Raw genomic sequence first — 15350 nt, 5'->3', positions numbered from 1 at the left:
CAAGGCAGAGGGGGAGAAGGAGGGAGCAGAGAAGGAAAAAGAGAAAGGGGAAGAGGAGAAGGAAGAGACTGATTAACCTGGCTTAGGAGGTATGGTCTGGATACCAGTGGCTATCTCATGATGGGAAGGTGGAGAATTCAACAGTTGTTCGGTTCATGAGAAAGGACGTCTCTAAGTTCCAAGCTGGACAGATGTCCTGGAGGAATCCTGGTAAGCTGGTGATTGTCAGTTTATGTTGGAATCCGAAGAAGTAGGTTCTAATGCAGGCAAGGAAATGCTTTAGGAACAGACTAGATCCACTCGGACAGTGGGAGTGAAGGCCCCTACGATAAACCCTGGCAAATACAGGGACGTATTAGAAGAACTAAGAGGTGTGGAGAGAATAGAAATCTCCACCTCCAGACATCTGGGAAAGAGCCTAGAGCTTGGTTAAAAACAAGGACCTTGAACAGTATGGTGTGGCACACCTATAATCCCTGCACTGAACTACATAGCAAGTACGAGGACAACCTGTGATCTTGGAAAGAGAGAGGAAGAAGGCGAGACATGGAATGACAAGACACTGAAGAGGAAATGAGACCTTCTGCTGCTCTCTTGTTCTCATAGGCACAAGCAGAGATGTACTGCAGGGGTCCTAAAATAGGGCATAGTAGCAGTTCCCTGAAACACACAACTAAACCAGGACCAATTAAATATTCAACAGATGCATCTTGTGTTTTTGTATTTCAAGACAAGGTTTCTCTGTGTAGCCTTGGTGGTCCTGAAACTTACTCTGTAGACCAGGCTGGCTTTGAACTCATAAAGATCTGCCTGCCTCTGTCTCCAAGTGTTGGATTAAAGGTGTGAACCATACACCACAACTGGTGCATCTTGTAATGAGCCAGATCTATGGCCCCTGAGAACATCCAACTTTATCATCTAATTGTAGATTTCTCTACTTATAATGCATTTCCATTAGCCTGAGGTCTTGAGAATCTTCTTAAACATCATGGCCTTGCCTGCTTTCATTTTGTGTTAACTGTGTCGTCTGACTTAAAGTGAGTGATTTGCTGAGAAGTAAGACCACACTGAAGTCTGTCCCTGATGGTTCTTGGGTCACATGTCAGGTAGACCACATATTTTTATTTTATATTTATTCTCCAAATTTTTCCAGGATGATGACACAGGATGAGTATATGGTTAATCAGAAAAGCAGATGAACTTGGCACCCCACTAGTATATTTGGGATATAATGTGCCCCTGGGTAACCATAGCAAGCACTTTGGAAAACAAGATTGGGGAAATAACTCAAAATGTAAGCCAAAGTAATCAAGAGGTAGCCAATAAAAGAAGTAAGAATAGGTCCATCCTGTGGGGAGCAAAGCATTATTCATACAAAACAAAACGATAGAAGGAGAGGAAATGAAGAACACTACAAAACACATAAACAAACAAATAGATAACTCCACATTAAAGGACACAACTGCCCAGAATGAATGAAATTTAAATGAAAAGGTTAAATAAAGTCAGACCTGCATCAGTGTGGATGTAGTTGTGTACTGCTGTGATTTCTTCTCAGGACCAGGGTACTTGTCTTAGTTAGGGTTTTACTGCTGTGAACAGACACCATGACCAAGGCACCTCTTATAAGGACAACATTCAGTTGGGGCTGGCTTACAGGTTCCGAGGTTCAGTCCATTATCATCAAGGCAGGGAATGTGGCAGCATCCAGGCAAGCACAATGCAGGAGGAGCTGAGAGTTCTACATCTTCATCTGTAGGCTGCTAGCAGAATACCCACTTCCAGGCAGCTAGTACAAGGGTATTAAAGCTCACACCCACAGTGACACACCTCCTTCAACAGGGCCACACCTTCCAATAGTGCCACGCCCTGGGCCAAGCATATACAAATTATCACAGTACTTATTTTTTTTTCTTCCAGAACCAAGTTGATAGCTGATGACCCAAAGGGGATATTTTATCCAAGTTAAGGCTTTTTTTTTCTAGAGATAAAGAATAAATTGCTGTTCAGTCTGGAACCAGGGCAAGAAGCTTAACTTATCCCTGTGAATGTCTTTCACTTCTGAGATTCACCATGCAATTGGCTGAGGTTTCTGTTTCAACCATAGCTCAACCCAATCCCAATTTTCTTTTTCTTTTTAACTGTTACAAGTGTTACTGTTATGAGTTGCACCCTTGAAGGAAAAGGAGGAAAAGAGGGAAAGAAGAGTAAGGGTGGGGGACAGAAAAAGGAGGAGGGGTTTGTGGTGGTTTGAATAGCTATGGCCCCAAGAGTTTGAATGGGTGGCTCATAGGAAGAGTGGGAGACGTGGGTATTGGAAGATAGTATTATCTCAAACTCTGGCAAAGGGACAAGCCCAAGAATGCAGCTCGGACAGCTAAGGGGAAACTTTTCATAGACAGCGTCAGAAGGATGATTGGACTTGACAGTGAGGGCTGCAGGGAAAAAGAAAATCATTATTACTAGTAATGCAATAGTAATACATAGTGCCTATTAACTTCAGCAGGAGTATGTGTTGATAAAGAAAAGGAGACATAATTCTATTGAGCAGAGTCATGTTTTCATACTGAGAGTAATGTCAACATAGACTCTTGGCTTAGTGCAATCAGGTATATGTTGGAATGCTGAGGAAAAGGGAAAATGGTAGGAGACAGTGATGAGTGGAAGCCTTATGCGATAGGCAGTGAAGTCGGGACACCTCTGAAATAATCAAGCCAAGAATCATCAACCTGTGGAAAATCGGATGCCTAGAGGAGGTGAATGGAGAGCTAAAGAGACGTTACTTCTGAAGGGTGGATGGAAGGTTGTTTGGCCTTGATAACCTTTCATGCACTGCCTGATAGACTAGTAAAGTCTCTCTCTCTCTCTCTCTCTCTCTCTCTCTCTCTAACACACACACACACACACACACACACCTGCATCTCTTTAAGAAGTCATTGCAATTTTTACTTAATAGAAAGTTGGAAGTGAAAGATAACGTCTGATTTGCAGTGCGGGCGGCCAATGGAAGGAGGGGAGATGCTGGGCTGGATGAGTAGTCAGGATAACAAGCACCATCACTCCACAGAACACGTAGCTTGTCTTAGGACAAAGAAGTCCCAGAAATCAGTGCATTCGCTAAATTCCAAACCATCATGACCCTTTCTTTTTAGATTTGTTTGCATTTGGCTTGCTTTTGTTTGTTTTGACACAGGGTTTCATGTAGCCCAGGCTGGCCTCATGCTAACTATAAGACTCAAGATGATCGTGAACTTCTGATCTTCTTGCAAGTACTTGGATTACAGGTATATTCCACTATGGCGCTTTTTAAAATGCTATAGTGAGGACGGAGCGTGGGGCCTTTGTGTGTGCTAGGCAGACACTCTAGCAACTAAGCTATAGACCCAGCTTCATTATGACACTTTCACACTTAGCTCCTGTTGACAGGTTTGAAGAACGATGGCAGATCCATCCACTCTACTCTAATGGCCTGTGCTGTGGAAGATACTGCTAACACAGCACACCCGTGCTTCCTGCAACTCACACTATCCATCCAGCACACAAAGACAAGGAGTGACAGCACATTAACATCCTCCATCAAAGTCTCTGAGGGTTAGATAACTAGACAGTGGCTTCTTCCTGTTCCAAAAGACCTGATGAGTTTGGCCTCCCTTTGCACCATTTGCCTTACATAGTTTGAAGGCCCATGCTCCCGATGGTGTCTGAGTCTTTTGAGAAGCAAATGCTAAGCATGAATAAATGAACATATGTGTGTTGGGAGAAATGCTTCAAGGGGAGATGGAGAGGCTTGGAGAGCCAGCAGACTTCATTACAAGTTCATTGCCATTAAGGGGGAGTAGGTCCAAGTGCAGGCCTCATGGAAGAGGAGCAAGGTCACTTTGGAATCCTGTGCTCCTTGGGAGTGAGCCTGCCTCGATCATTCACACCCATGCTCACTGGGAAACCTGGCTTTGGCCCAAGCATGGTAGCACAGTGCAGAGCCCAGCAACTGGGGCTCTTTGTCAATTGTACTCCCTGAAGCTGGAGTTCTGTCATTCCCCTTTCCAGGACAGCCACATTCCACCTAGGGAAATGGGAAGAGTTGAAGGCTCCAGATTGGCCTATGGTGGAGATATGACCCTAGTATTACAGAGGAACCAGAGTGGTCCTCTCTGGTCCAGACCTCAACAACAGCAGACAGGCTGGTACAGTTTGTCATCTGCTTCTTAACTGGTTCACAGTGGCGCATGTATGGGCAGCTATAGGGAGCGTAGGGTGGAGACTTCGTTAACCTGAACTGAGCAGTGAGATTAGTGGAAGGAATCAAGGCTTCAGGGCACAGAACTCAGTGTGTAGGGAGGATGTTATCTTCTAATCCCAGCCCTAGGAAAGTAGAGATAGGAGGATACTTGGGGCTCAATGGTCAGCCATTCTAGCATATGTGGTAAACTTCAAATCAGTGAGAGACTCTGTTTCAACAACAAGGGGGCTGGGGTAGTCAGAGATGGCTCAGTGGATAAGAACAGTGGCCGCTTTTTCTGGTTCAATTTCTAGCATTTGCATGGTGGCTCAAAACCATCTTTTTACCTCCAGTCCCAGAGGATCTGATGCCCTCTTCTGGCTTTCATAGGCTCTAGGAATACACATGGTACACATATACATGCAGACAAAATATCCATACACAAACAAATAATTACTATTTTTTTCAAGACAGAGTTTCTCTGTGTAACATCTCTGGTTGTCCTAGAACTCTCTTTGTAGACCAAGCTAGCCTGATTCACAGAGATCCACTTGCCTCTGCCTCCCAAGTGCTGGGATTAAGGACATGTACCACCATGCCCAGGTTAAAAAAATCTTTTTTAATTAAAAAAAAACACCTCCCAAAAAACGAGGTGGACAGATCCTGTAGAACGATGCTTGGGGTTGTCCTCTGGTCTCCATATAAATGTGCACATTCATGTAATTTCACAAAATCAACATGCACATGTGTAAGACTCTAGTGCTAAGGAGGAGGATGTGGCCAAGGGACCTCCACACAGCCCTTGAAGTGTTGGAGTGATGGTACAACATCCTTTTCTTCTTCCATGGCTCAGATGAACCTGTTTTAATCAACAATTCTAACTACATTAAAAGCTACAATTAGATGCTGAGCTGACAAAAAAATATGTTAACCCACTAAGTATTTGCTTAGGAAGTGAATACCAGTATATACATACATATTGTATATACATATGTGTATATGTGCATGTGTATATGTGTGCATATTGTATATGTATATTTGTATATATGTTACCTGTATTATATGTGTATGTATACATATCCATATATATGTATACATGCACACACATACATACATATATATGAATATTATTCTTGACCTTTAGGTGCTTATGGCAGACTTTTATTTAATGTCTTACCAAATTTAACCAGTGTACATGACTTAACTCTTTCCTCCTACAAATAAAACGCCCAATTCACTTAAGGCATTTGTACAAAATACTCAGTGAAGGTCAGTTATTTAGCCTAGTATCCTTTTAGAGATGTTGGATCGTACGGTTTTAGGCTTTGGTTACTATTTTTCCAAAAATCAGCATGTAAATTCGCTTGTGACACCATGGCTGGAGTCCCCTCCCACCACTGCATAGTTACTTAGATTAATAGAATAGAAGTCATCTGCGATGTTACTCCTTAAGGGGGTGTAAACAATCATCTATAATCACCTATTCACCCCACATCGGGCACCAATGCCAGACCAAAGGAAGGGTAGCCAAGTCCACTTTGGTGAACCAACAAATGTGTTGGTGGGTGACATGAAAAGGGATGCATCACTGTGAGTCCCTCTCCAACATGGTGACCACATGGTGAAACCTGCATTGCTGGAGTTCCATCTTTAATCTTCTATTGCCTACATATTCGAATACCTCCTAAGAGCATGGTGGCTGGAAGAAGTGGGTGGAATGACTGTCCTTTCTCCTTCCTCCAGAGAGTGTTAGCAACCTCATTACCATTCCCATAGTCCTACATACTATTGTGTTGTTCTGTTAATTGCATTGTCATGACTGCTGTCCCAAGTTATGTTATAGATAACCACAGCTTTGTGGCTATAACCAAGTAATAGCCAAAAAACAAAAAACCAAACCATCATTGATCCCAACTGGCATAAACATCAGCCATAAAGATACACCTGCTAAAGTTGATTCCTGATTAAGTTTAGCGCCATCAAGAGGATTTTCCAAACCCAGGAGAGTGAATGGCAACTCCACCTGAAATAGTTCAGAAACACTGCAGACTTTCTGTCCTCTAACTCGAGACATTGTGAGCTGTGTGCTTCCCTACTTCCCTATCAGAATATCTGAGTCATCAATGGCACGGAGATGATGCCAAGTCAGTTATAAGGCTTTGCCCTGCCTTACTGTGAATTTGTTCCCCCATTGAACTGATAAGGATACGATCCCAGAGAAGTTATCTGAGGTTGCACCGTGAGTCATGGGGCCGCATCAGAATCTGGACCCTTGGCTTCATCTCTGCTTTTGTGTCTGATCATCATTGGTGCTGGCCCGGTGTCACGCTGCCAGGAGTGGTCCCCACCCAAATCCCAGTTCTACTGATCTATCTGAGGACTTGGCAGGAGAGCTATCCTTCTCATCAACTTTCTGAAATGAAACCCAAAGGGCTCTGCTATTGATTATTAAATGATACCACATGCTGATTCTTTATAGAACAAAATCGCCTATTGAATATAAAAACAAGGGAAGATTTAATGTCTCCCTGGTGAGCATGGTGGCACATACCTATAATCCCAGCCACATGATACATATACATATACATATATCAAAAACCAAAAATCTGGACGTAAACCAGATGGTTCATTGGGTTAAAGTACTTGCCATACAGCTTAGTAGCCTGAGTTTGATACCTAGAATCTACACTGAATAGCCAGATGTGATGGTAGACATCTCTAATCCCAACATGTCTATGGTGAGGTAGGAGGTGGAGCAGGAGAACCTCCTGAGGGCTCATGGGCTAGCTAGCTTGGAGCATGTAGCAACAGAAACTAGAGAGATTCTGCTTCAACAAGGGAGGAGAGGTTCACTCCAAAAAATTACCCGTGACATCCACAAGACACACTTTGACACAGATGTATTTGCAGTCACAACCCCCCACCCCACCCCCACCTCACACTAAGAATGAGTTTAACATTTAATTTAAAGAAAAAAGAGGGGAAAAATAGTGTTTGTGCTAGCTGGGCAATCATGCCAAAACACTTAATGCAGAGCTTTGTCCATTTGTAGAAAATAATTCTGCTTTCGAAAGTAGCAGGATCATGAACTAAAAATGAAAAGAACTCTCCAAATGGCATACACCGAGAACTCATTATTGAGCTGCTAATTGGCCCCACCTCCAAATGCTCCACCACTTGAAGGGTCTTGTGTGTATTAGGTCCCTTGTCTGCGTCCTTCCGCTTAGCATTAATGAGCATCTCAGAGACTTGCTGGGCCACATCCCATTATGTGCACACGCAAACCACACTCGAAGTTCAAAGTACTTCCCTCCTCTGGGAACAGCATCATAATGTCTCATTTGGAGTATATTTCTAGCTCCATTGTAACAAAAAACGACTGCAGTAGTAATGTGGTGCCTTGAGGGGATGGTTTAGAATTTGTGGGGAAAGTGGTGGTACACTGGCCCTTGGTCTAAATACTAAAAACAAGAGGAAACTGGCAGAAACCCAGCTCTCAGAGATACCACATCATTCTAACCATGGAATTCAAGGAAATTAATAGTGCCTTTTAATTACTATTTCTTTCTAATTGCTAATTGCTAATATTGTCTACTGTTAGCCTTGGATGTATTAATTTGACCATATATTTTGAGAATAGACAGAATCCTGTTATATTCATACTTGACTCAGGAAGATAGATAGATAGATAGATAGATAGATAGATAGATAGATAGATAGATATTTAAAAATTAAAGCATTCATCTGACAAGTAATTTTCAGGAAGAAAATGACAAGTCAGGTAACATTTTATCTTAGGGATTAAGACTTGACATGTCAATTTTTCTTTAAAAGTATATTTACAATATCCAGCATGCCTGTGTGTGTGCATGTGACACACACACACACACACACACACACACACACACACACACGCCTTAATACAACCTACCTTACTCTCTCCCCCTGTTACTCACCTGCTTCCCATACAGGCCCTCACTTGAGAGCTCTCAAGTATGTCCTCACACATTTGCAGCCACACAAATCCTCAGACATAGCAGATCCTTGAATATTTTTTTTTCTGGTTTGTTTCAAGAGAGACTCTTGCAATGTCATTCAGTCGGACATGAAACTCAGTATATAGTCCATCCTGGTTTGAAAACTATGTAGCTCAGGCTAGCCTGGCGCTCACAACCCTCTTGCTTCAGCCTTCTCAGTGATAGTTTTACAAGCTGGCTCTCCTAGCCTTCAGTAAAATCACCTTCAATGTAGAAAATGCAGCTCAGAGGTGTCTGCTAAGGTGGGGAGCTACCTGTAAGTATGATTCAAGGGAGGAAATGTAGCCCCTCTCTCCCACCTGCTCATGTATTCTATCACATAAATGATGCTTGTTGGTATCGATGAATAAAACCACTCTATATTGTTTGGGTCATAACCCTATGCTGTGGTTATTTGTTCTGCTGCCTCCATGGCCACTGGGGTTCTTTCAGTTTGGCTCATCTCTCTGCTCTAGTCTTATCCCAGAATGAGTTGAAGCCCCAAAGACAGTGTTTTCTTTGACTTTGCAGAAGAGAAAATTCCTTATCCGTCGATGTCATTGGGCTGGAAGCTAAAAGTCCAGACTGTTACCTCTGACTTAACAATGAGCAGCCTTTCTCTAAGATAGTCTTTTGTTAATAGAGTTGTTCAGTAATTTTCTCCATGTATGCATGCAACACACACACACACACATACACACACACAACCATGTATGCTTAAGGGAGAAAGAGAGACATATTTACTGTGATATTTTAAATGTACATGTGATATGAAAATATGTTTTTTTTTCTGTTTATCCATCTAGGACTGCATCCTGCACAAAAGCCATACTTTAAGTCGATGCTATTGGTGGGGATGCAATCCCTGGTGGGCACACCATCAATGATCCAAAGCTTCCTCTTCCCATGTTGGCTTTGCTTAGTTTCCTGTCATGAGGTGCTTAGCTGAGCCTGACCATGAGGTGCTGATTTCAGTGGGAAATGGTTTTATTCTTATTTATTTATTTATTTATTTATTTATTTATTTATTTATTTTCATTTCATCATCCATTCTCCAGAAGAGAGCAGAGGTGCCAGTTTACACCTGACTTCTAATGAGGAAGTCAAGCTGAAACATGCCTCCCCTCCTCTCTCTCCCTCCGTCCCTCCCTCCGTCCCTCCCTCCCTTCCTCCCTCCCTTCCTCTATGTGTCTGGCTTGGGGGGATTGGGAAACATAAAGTCAACAATGCTTTTTGCTGACTCTCCATGGAAATCTTATCTTTGAACAGGTGCAATTAGAAAAATGATAATCAAATCAAAACAAAACCTTAAGAGAGCTGTGTAGGAAAACCATCTTAATCATCCCCGCATGGTGAACTGATTAGCTCTTCTCAGCATATTAAAGGGGCAGCATCTCTGCAAGAGTTGGTCTGTGTCAGGCCTTCCACCAAAACAGAAGTGTAGTTCTGGTTTATATGGTGGGGGAGGTAGATGGTGATGGTATTTATTGTGAATGATTATAGATTGTTCATTGTCTAGACAGAAAGTCTCTCTTTTTTTTTAATAATGAGAATCATAAATGGGCCTCAACTAACAGTGCTCATATGGAGACAGTCAGCAATCCAGATACTGCATTTATTTCGATACAAGGTTGTCAGGTCCCTCTCCACGTTGGCAATTCCTATGAAAATATCCAAATTTGATCAATTTCCAACAACTCAAAGGACTATACTTTATATTAATATCATTCCCATCAACATTTAGAAGTTTCTCGGGGCCCAAGTTTGAAAAATCTTCCATAGCCCTGATCCTTCCTGAATATCAGCTACAGTTCTCAGCTTCTCCTAAAGCTGTCAATTCTGGCCACCCACTTCCACCTCATCCATGAGGGGCAGTGCTGCTGGAGATACAATCTCCACAGAAGAGGATGTATCTGCCACCCGAGTTTACAGACAACTGGTCACCTGTGTTTACACACCAGATACTTCATTTCTACGCTTTGGGTTCAACATTTTTAAAATACAGGTGATAATGGCTTATAGCCCACAATGTCGCTTCATAAATTAAATGCTAGAATGGATGGGAGAATTTTTACCACAGAGGTAATACTTTATTTACCACGGATACCATTGCTTTATTCAGATCATTCTTGCTAGACCCGATTGGTCTGTCAGAGAGGGAAACCAATGAAAAGACTAACAAGTATCCCATGTCAAGAATAACATAGGTTGTTCTGGGGACATAGCTTAGCTGGTAGAGTTCTTGCCTACCATGAATTTAGTCCTTGATTTGATCTCTTGCAGTGAATATACTAGGCATTTCGAAGCATGTCTGGGGTCTTAGCACTTGAGTGGTGGAGGCAGGAGAATTGGGAATTCAAAGTCACCAATGACTATTAGTCAAGTTTGAGGCTAGTTTGGGATACATTAGACCCTGACTCTGAGAGAGAGAGAGAGAGAGAGAGAGAGAGAGAGAGAGAGAGAGAGAGAGAGAGAGAGAGAGAGAGAAACAGAGACACACAAAGAGAAATACCATAACTTATTACCTTCTTCCTTAAATTTAACTAGGGAATACTAACAGTGGAGGTGCCTACGAAGCTCTGAAGGCCCAGAAGAAAGTGGTACCTGGAAGCTATGATGAGTCATAGGCAAGTTCAGTGATCACGCTTCTCCGAAGGTTCCGTTTACCAAAGCCTAATTGGACTTATCAGATTTACCAGTTATTAAAATTGTGTTTATTTGTTCCTTTTGACTTCTGAATGCATTTGTACATTTGTCTTTGTATCACTGAGAGTCCAGGAAAGACATATATAATGACTCGAGGTGATTCAACACAGGGAGCTGGTTACACGGCCAGAGAAGGAACTGAAAGGTGAATGAGGGCTGTGAGTGGAGGAACAGGGGGATGTTAGTACCAGCCTAGGAGTAAGAGAGGAGAGCAGTTCCCAACACCTGGGAGTGTGGGTCATCTCTCAGAAGCAGAAATGGCAGTAAGTTGCAGGAATGAAGATGAGAAGAGACGGGGAGGGATGTCCTGCCAAGTCGGAGCTACAGAAAGATGCACTCAAGTCAGAGGGGTGTCATATAAAGCGGTGCGAAGAAGCCCCATGACTTCCTTCCTCCTTTTGGCAATTGCTGCTGCCCCATGAGTCCCTTGGCCAAACTAACCGTCATCCAGAGGGCAACAGAGGCTGAGGAATGGAACTTTCTTCAGTATGGAGCTAAGAGCTCAAAGTCACAGAGCCACAATCTTCACCATATAAGGAGTAACTGCACATTGGTCTCTGCAAGGAGATGGTCAGGCCATGGCTCTTGTGACAGGCATTGTTGCCTCTTCAACATGAGTCCCCTTTATAAAAATAAGAACTCCAAGTGGAAATTTCACAGTGGAATTCAATTGAACAGGCTGAAAAGGAAAAAGACCATTTTTAAACTTGTAGAACGCTGTAACTCATGGCTTATATTTTCTAGCTATTACCGGATGACTTAGCAAAACTTTTCTTTTTTTGAGTTGTATTTCAGAAAATCTTGATTATCAGTGTGGTCAATCTTCTCTCTGGGATCTGGAGGAAATGATTAGGGGTGGCTAGCTGCAAAATGATTCAGATAACTGCAATTGACAAGGATTCATTTTTGTAACCTTAATCTCAAGAACAGTTTAAAAAGTATTCACCCAAATGTTTGCAAATGGCCCATTTGCAATAGCCCAAGTGGTGGTGGATTCTGAATTGTGCTATTTTATGTAATGGCATCCTTACATTGCATAAAGCCACTCAATAGTGACTATATAACATTGTATGTTCATGAAAATATCAAAGCAATTGAAACAAACCAGAGGTAGCTCTTACCAGGGACCCACATGTAGAGGGTTCCTGGGTGGCATAGGTTTTGTTACATGGCACCAAGGTAGATTTCAACAAGATGGGCCATGTATAACATTATACTATTGCTGGACACCAGCTAGTAAAGTGAACTATGCTTCACCATCTGAAAACCATGATGCAACTCCTCCCCAGCCTCCTGTTCGTCCCCACACGTTTTCTGTTGTCCAGGCCTCCCGTCAAGGAGCTCACCCACAGTGTGTTTATTTTTAAAGCAGTCATTGCAAGAGCTATATCACCTTACTGACAAACAAATCAAAGGCTGACTGGATGTCAGGTTGAAAAATGTCCTTGGATGTTGGTGGAGCCTGGCATTATACATGTGTGAATGAATTTCCTGCTTCGTGACATACTTGCTGCATTTCACACATTTGCCTGCTGAGATAAGTCACCCTCTGTAGAAATGCTCTCCTTCCTGCCATATCCAGAGGGAATCATTCCAGCCACGTGGCTATCGGTTGGGCTTGATTTAGGAGACACCAAGAAGACTCCTGTTTCTCCGCACTTATTGTCTCCCTGGGTCTGAGACATGGAGGCCAAGACCCGTCTTTCTCAGTTAGGTATGGTTGGTGTGTAGACTTGGATACTGTCTGGGTGCCTTCTGGGCCCACATTATTGTCTCTCCCCAGATGCACACAGGACTAAACCACAGAAGCCATGTTTATGCCACTTGACTCCATCCTCCATGGACTGAGTCATCAGACACATGTTGTATTCAGTATTTGTTTTGTTTTATTTTTAATTTATTCTGCTCTCGTATATTACATCCTACCTGCCATTTCACCTCCTTCCTCTCATCTATCCCTATCCACTCTCTTCAGAAAAGACCTTCCAGGGATATAAACTAAACATGGAGTATCAAGTTGCAGGAAGACTTAGGCACATACCCTCCTATTAAGGTTGGATGAAGCAACCGACTCAGTAGGAGGAAAAGGATACCAAACAAATCAGAGCTCTGCTCCTAGAGTTGTTGCAGGTGTGACTTCTGCGTCATATGTGGGTCAGTAGGTGGCAGAGAGGGGAGAGGCTATGTGGCAGAGAGGGAGAGGCTATGTCTATGCTCAGCCTTCAGTGTTCTGACCTGTGACTATCAAAATGTTTACTAACTAGCTTAGTGGGACATAGCACTACTGAGACCACTCCTGAGACAACCCTCTTACCTGGGTATTGTAGAAGAGCTGGCCCTGGGGATATAAGAGCAGGAGAGCTGACCCCACTCCTAGCAATAATTGGGAGAGCAAAGCTACACATTGCTGGAGTTGTGGGTGAATGGGCCTGAGTTTATGAGTGTAGGACAGCTGGCCAATGAAGTGACATGGACTAGGAAGCAATACCCTTTTCCTTCCCCCTCCACCAGCTGTGGTAGGTGGGAGACCTGGCTCTTGGGTCATGAGAGCAAGACAGTTGGTCCTATTTCTGACCAGCTGTAGCACTTGGAAGAGTAGAGCCTGCACTTCTCCTGGACAGCACAGTAGAGCTGACCATAGTACTAGGGACACCAGTGTGCCACCCCTGAGGTTCAGGAGCTTGGGGCAGCTGGGTCTGCCATTTGTCTATCTTGTGGTGACATAGATGAGAGAAAGACTCCTCTGCTGCCCTCCCCTGCTCCACCCATGCACCCATTGCCACCTACAGTAGGTTAGAGAGCTGACCCTGAGGTCATCAGAGTGGGAGAGCTCTGGTCTTGTCCCTTACTGGCTGCAACACTCAGGAGAGCAGGCTCTGAATCTCTCCTAGGCATCAGGGTAGAGCTAACCTTGGTTACAGAGTTGTGAATGAGCTGGGCCCTGAGTGTGTGAGAGAGAAAGAGCCAGTGGGATGACCAGCTCAGATAACTCTCAGGCCCTGATCCAGGGCTTTGAATTGGCCCAACATCTACCCCATCAATGAGCTGCTGGAGCCCATGAAGGGGCCAGTTCTACAGATCCAAAACTACAGGATCTCCATGACACAGGCCAGCAACAGGATATCCGAGAGGAGTCCCAGTGAGGTTCCAATATTGACATAGTAGCTGAAGCCAGAGGTTTTGTACTGGACCAAGAAACATTTGCAAGCAAAGAAGTGTGGACAAAAGGGTATACTGTCAGACACAGTGTGACACACTATAGCTTCCACAAATTTTTTTTTCTCTGTTAGGAGATAAAGAAGGGTACAAGGTTACAAGGAAGAGGGCAGATTCAAGGGGATGTGGAGATGGGAAGTACTGGGGCACATGATGGGAAATTCACTAAGAACCAATAAAAAGTTTTACAACTGAATCATCAGAGATAACCCCTACCCCCACTGTAAGGAGTCCCACAAAAACACCAAACCACACAACAATAACAAATAGAGAGAGAGGACCTAGCTCAGACCCATTCAGGCTCCCTGATCGCCAATATCTGTGAGACCCTATGAGCTCAGGTTAGTTGATTCTGTGGGTTTTCTTGTGCTGTCCCTGACCTCTCTGGCTCCTACAATCCTTTTTCCCCATTTTCCAAAGAATTTCTGTGTTATAGCCAGTGTTTGGCTGTGGGTCTCTGTATCTACTCCTAACAGTTGCTGGGTGACGCCTCTCTGGTGACACTCATGCTAGACTCCTGTCTACGAGTATGACAATATCATTAGGAATCGTTTTGTTGTCTCCTCCTCCTCCTCCTCCTCCTCCTCCTCCTCCCCCTCCTTCTTGCTGGTTGTGTTTGGTATTGTGGGTCTCTGGTCTATTCAAGCTTCTGGTCTCTGGCCCTCCAGGCAGTGTTGTGTGTGCGGGAGAGTGCTCCCTCTTGTGGCATGGATCTCAAGCTGGACCAATTATCAGTTGTCCATCTAAAGATGCATTTGTACTAACCAGGTGCCCTCCTCCCATGGTAATTTTGGAACTGAGACAGTGCCTACTATTAAGGATAGACTTATATCAAGGGGATATGATGCAAGCAGCCATTTTGAAGAAGAATGTGTATTTAAAGAGGCACTACTTATATAGAGAAGGCTAGACAAATCAAATATGGTGAGGAGGGGATCAAAGAAATAAAGGGCTCGCTTTTTGATTCACATCTCTTTATCTACTCTTGTTCTACCCCTCAGGCTCTAGTGGCCAACTATTTACTCTATTTTCTGTAAAAAAAAAATCATCATATTTTTATCATTCTTCATTTAAGTATTTAGGCCACATAACATTTTCTTTCCATGCCTGACTTACTTTCTCTGACACAGTGCATCCCCATTTATCCAGGCTCACATGAATTCCTGAATGACAGGTTTCCATTTTCTTTTTCA

The 15350-nt window shown here is 43.3% G+C and overlaps 1 pseudogene; it reads left to right on the top strand.

Moving 5' to 3' along the window:
* Positions 1-13049: 13049 nt before the first annotated feature.
* LOC147003874 (small nucleolar RNA SNORA17) lies at positions 13050-13168 on the top strand (annotated as a pseudogene).
* Positions 13169-15350: the final 2182 nt, after the last annotated feature.

Source organism: Mus caroli, unplaced genomic scaffold (genome assembly GCF_978045245.1).
Source record: "Mus caroli unplaced genomic scaffold, Mus_caroli_1 scaffold_7, whole genome shotgun sequence".
NCBI classification, from domain to species: Eukaryota; Metazoa; Chordata; class Mammalia; order Rodentia; family Muridae; genus Mus; species Mus caroli.
Note: the sequence above shows the minus strand (reverse complement) of the source record. Positions and strands in the feature narration are given on the sequence as shown.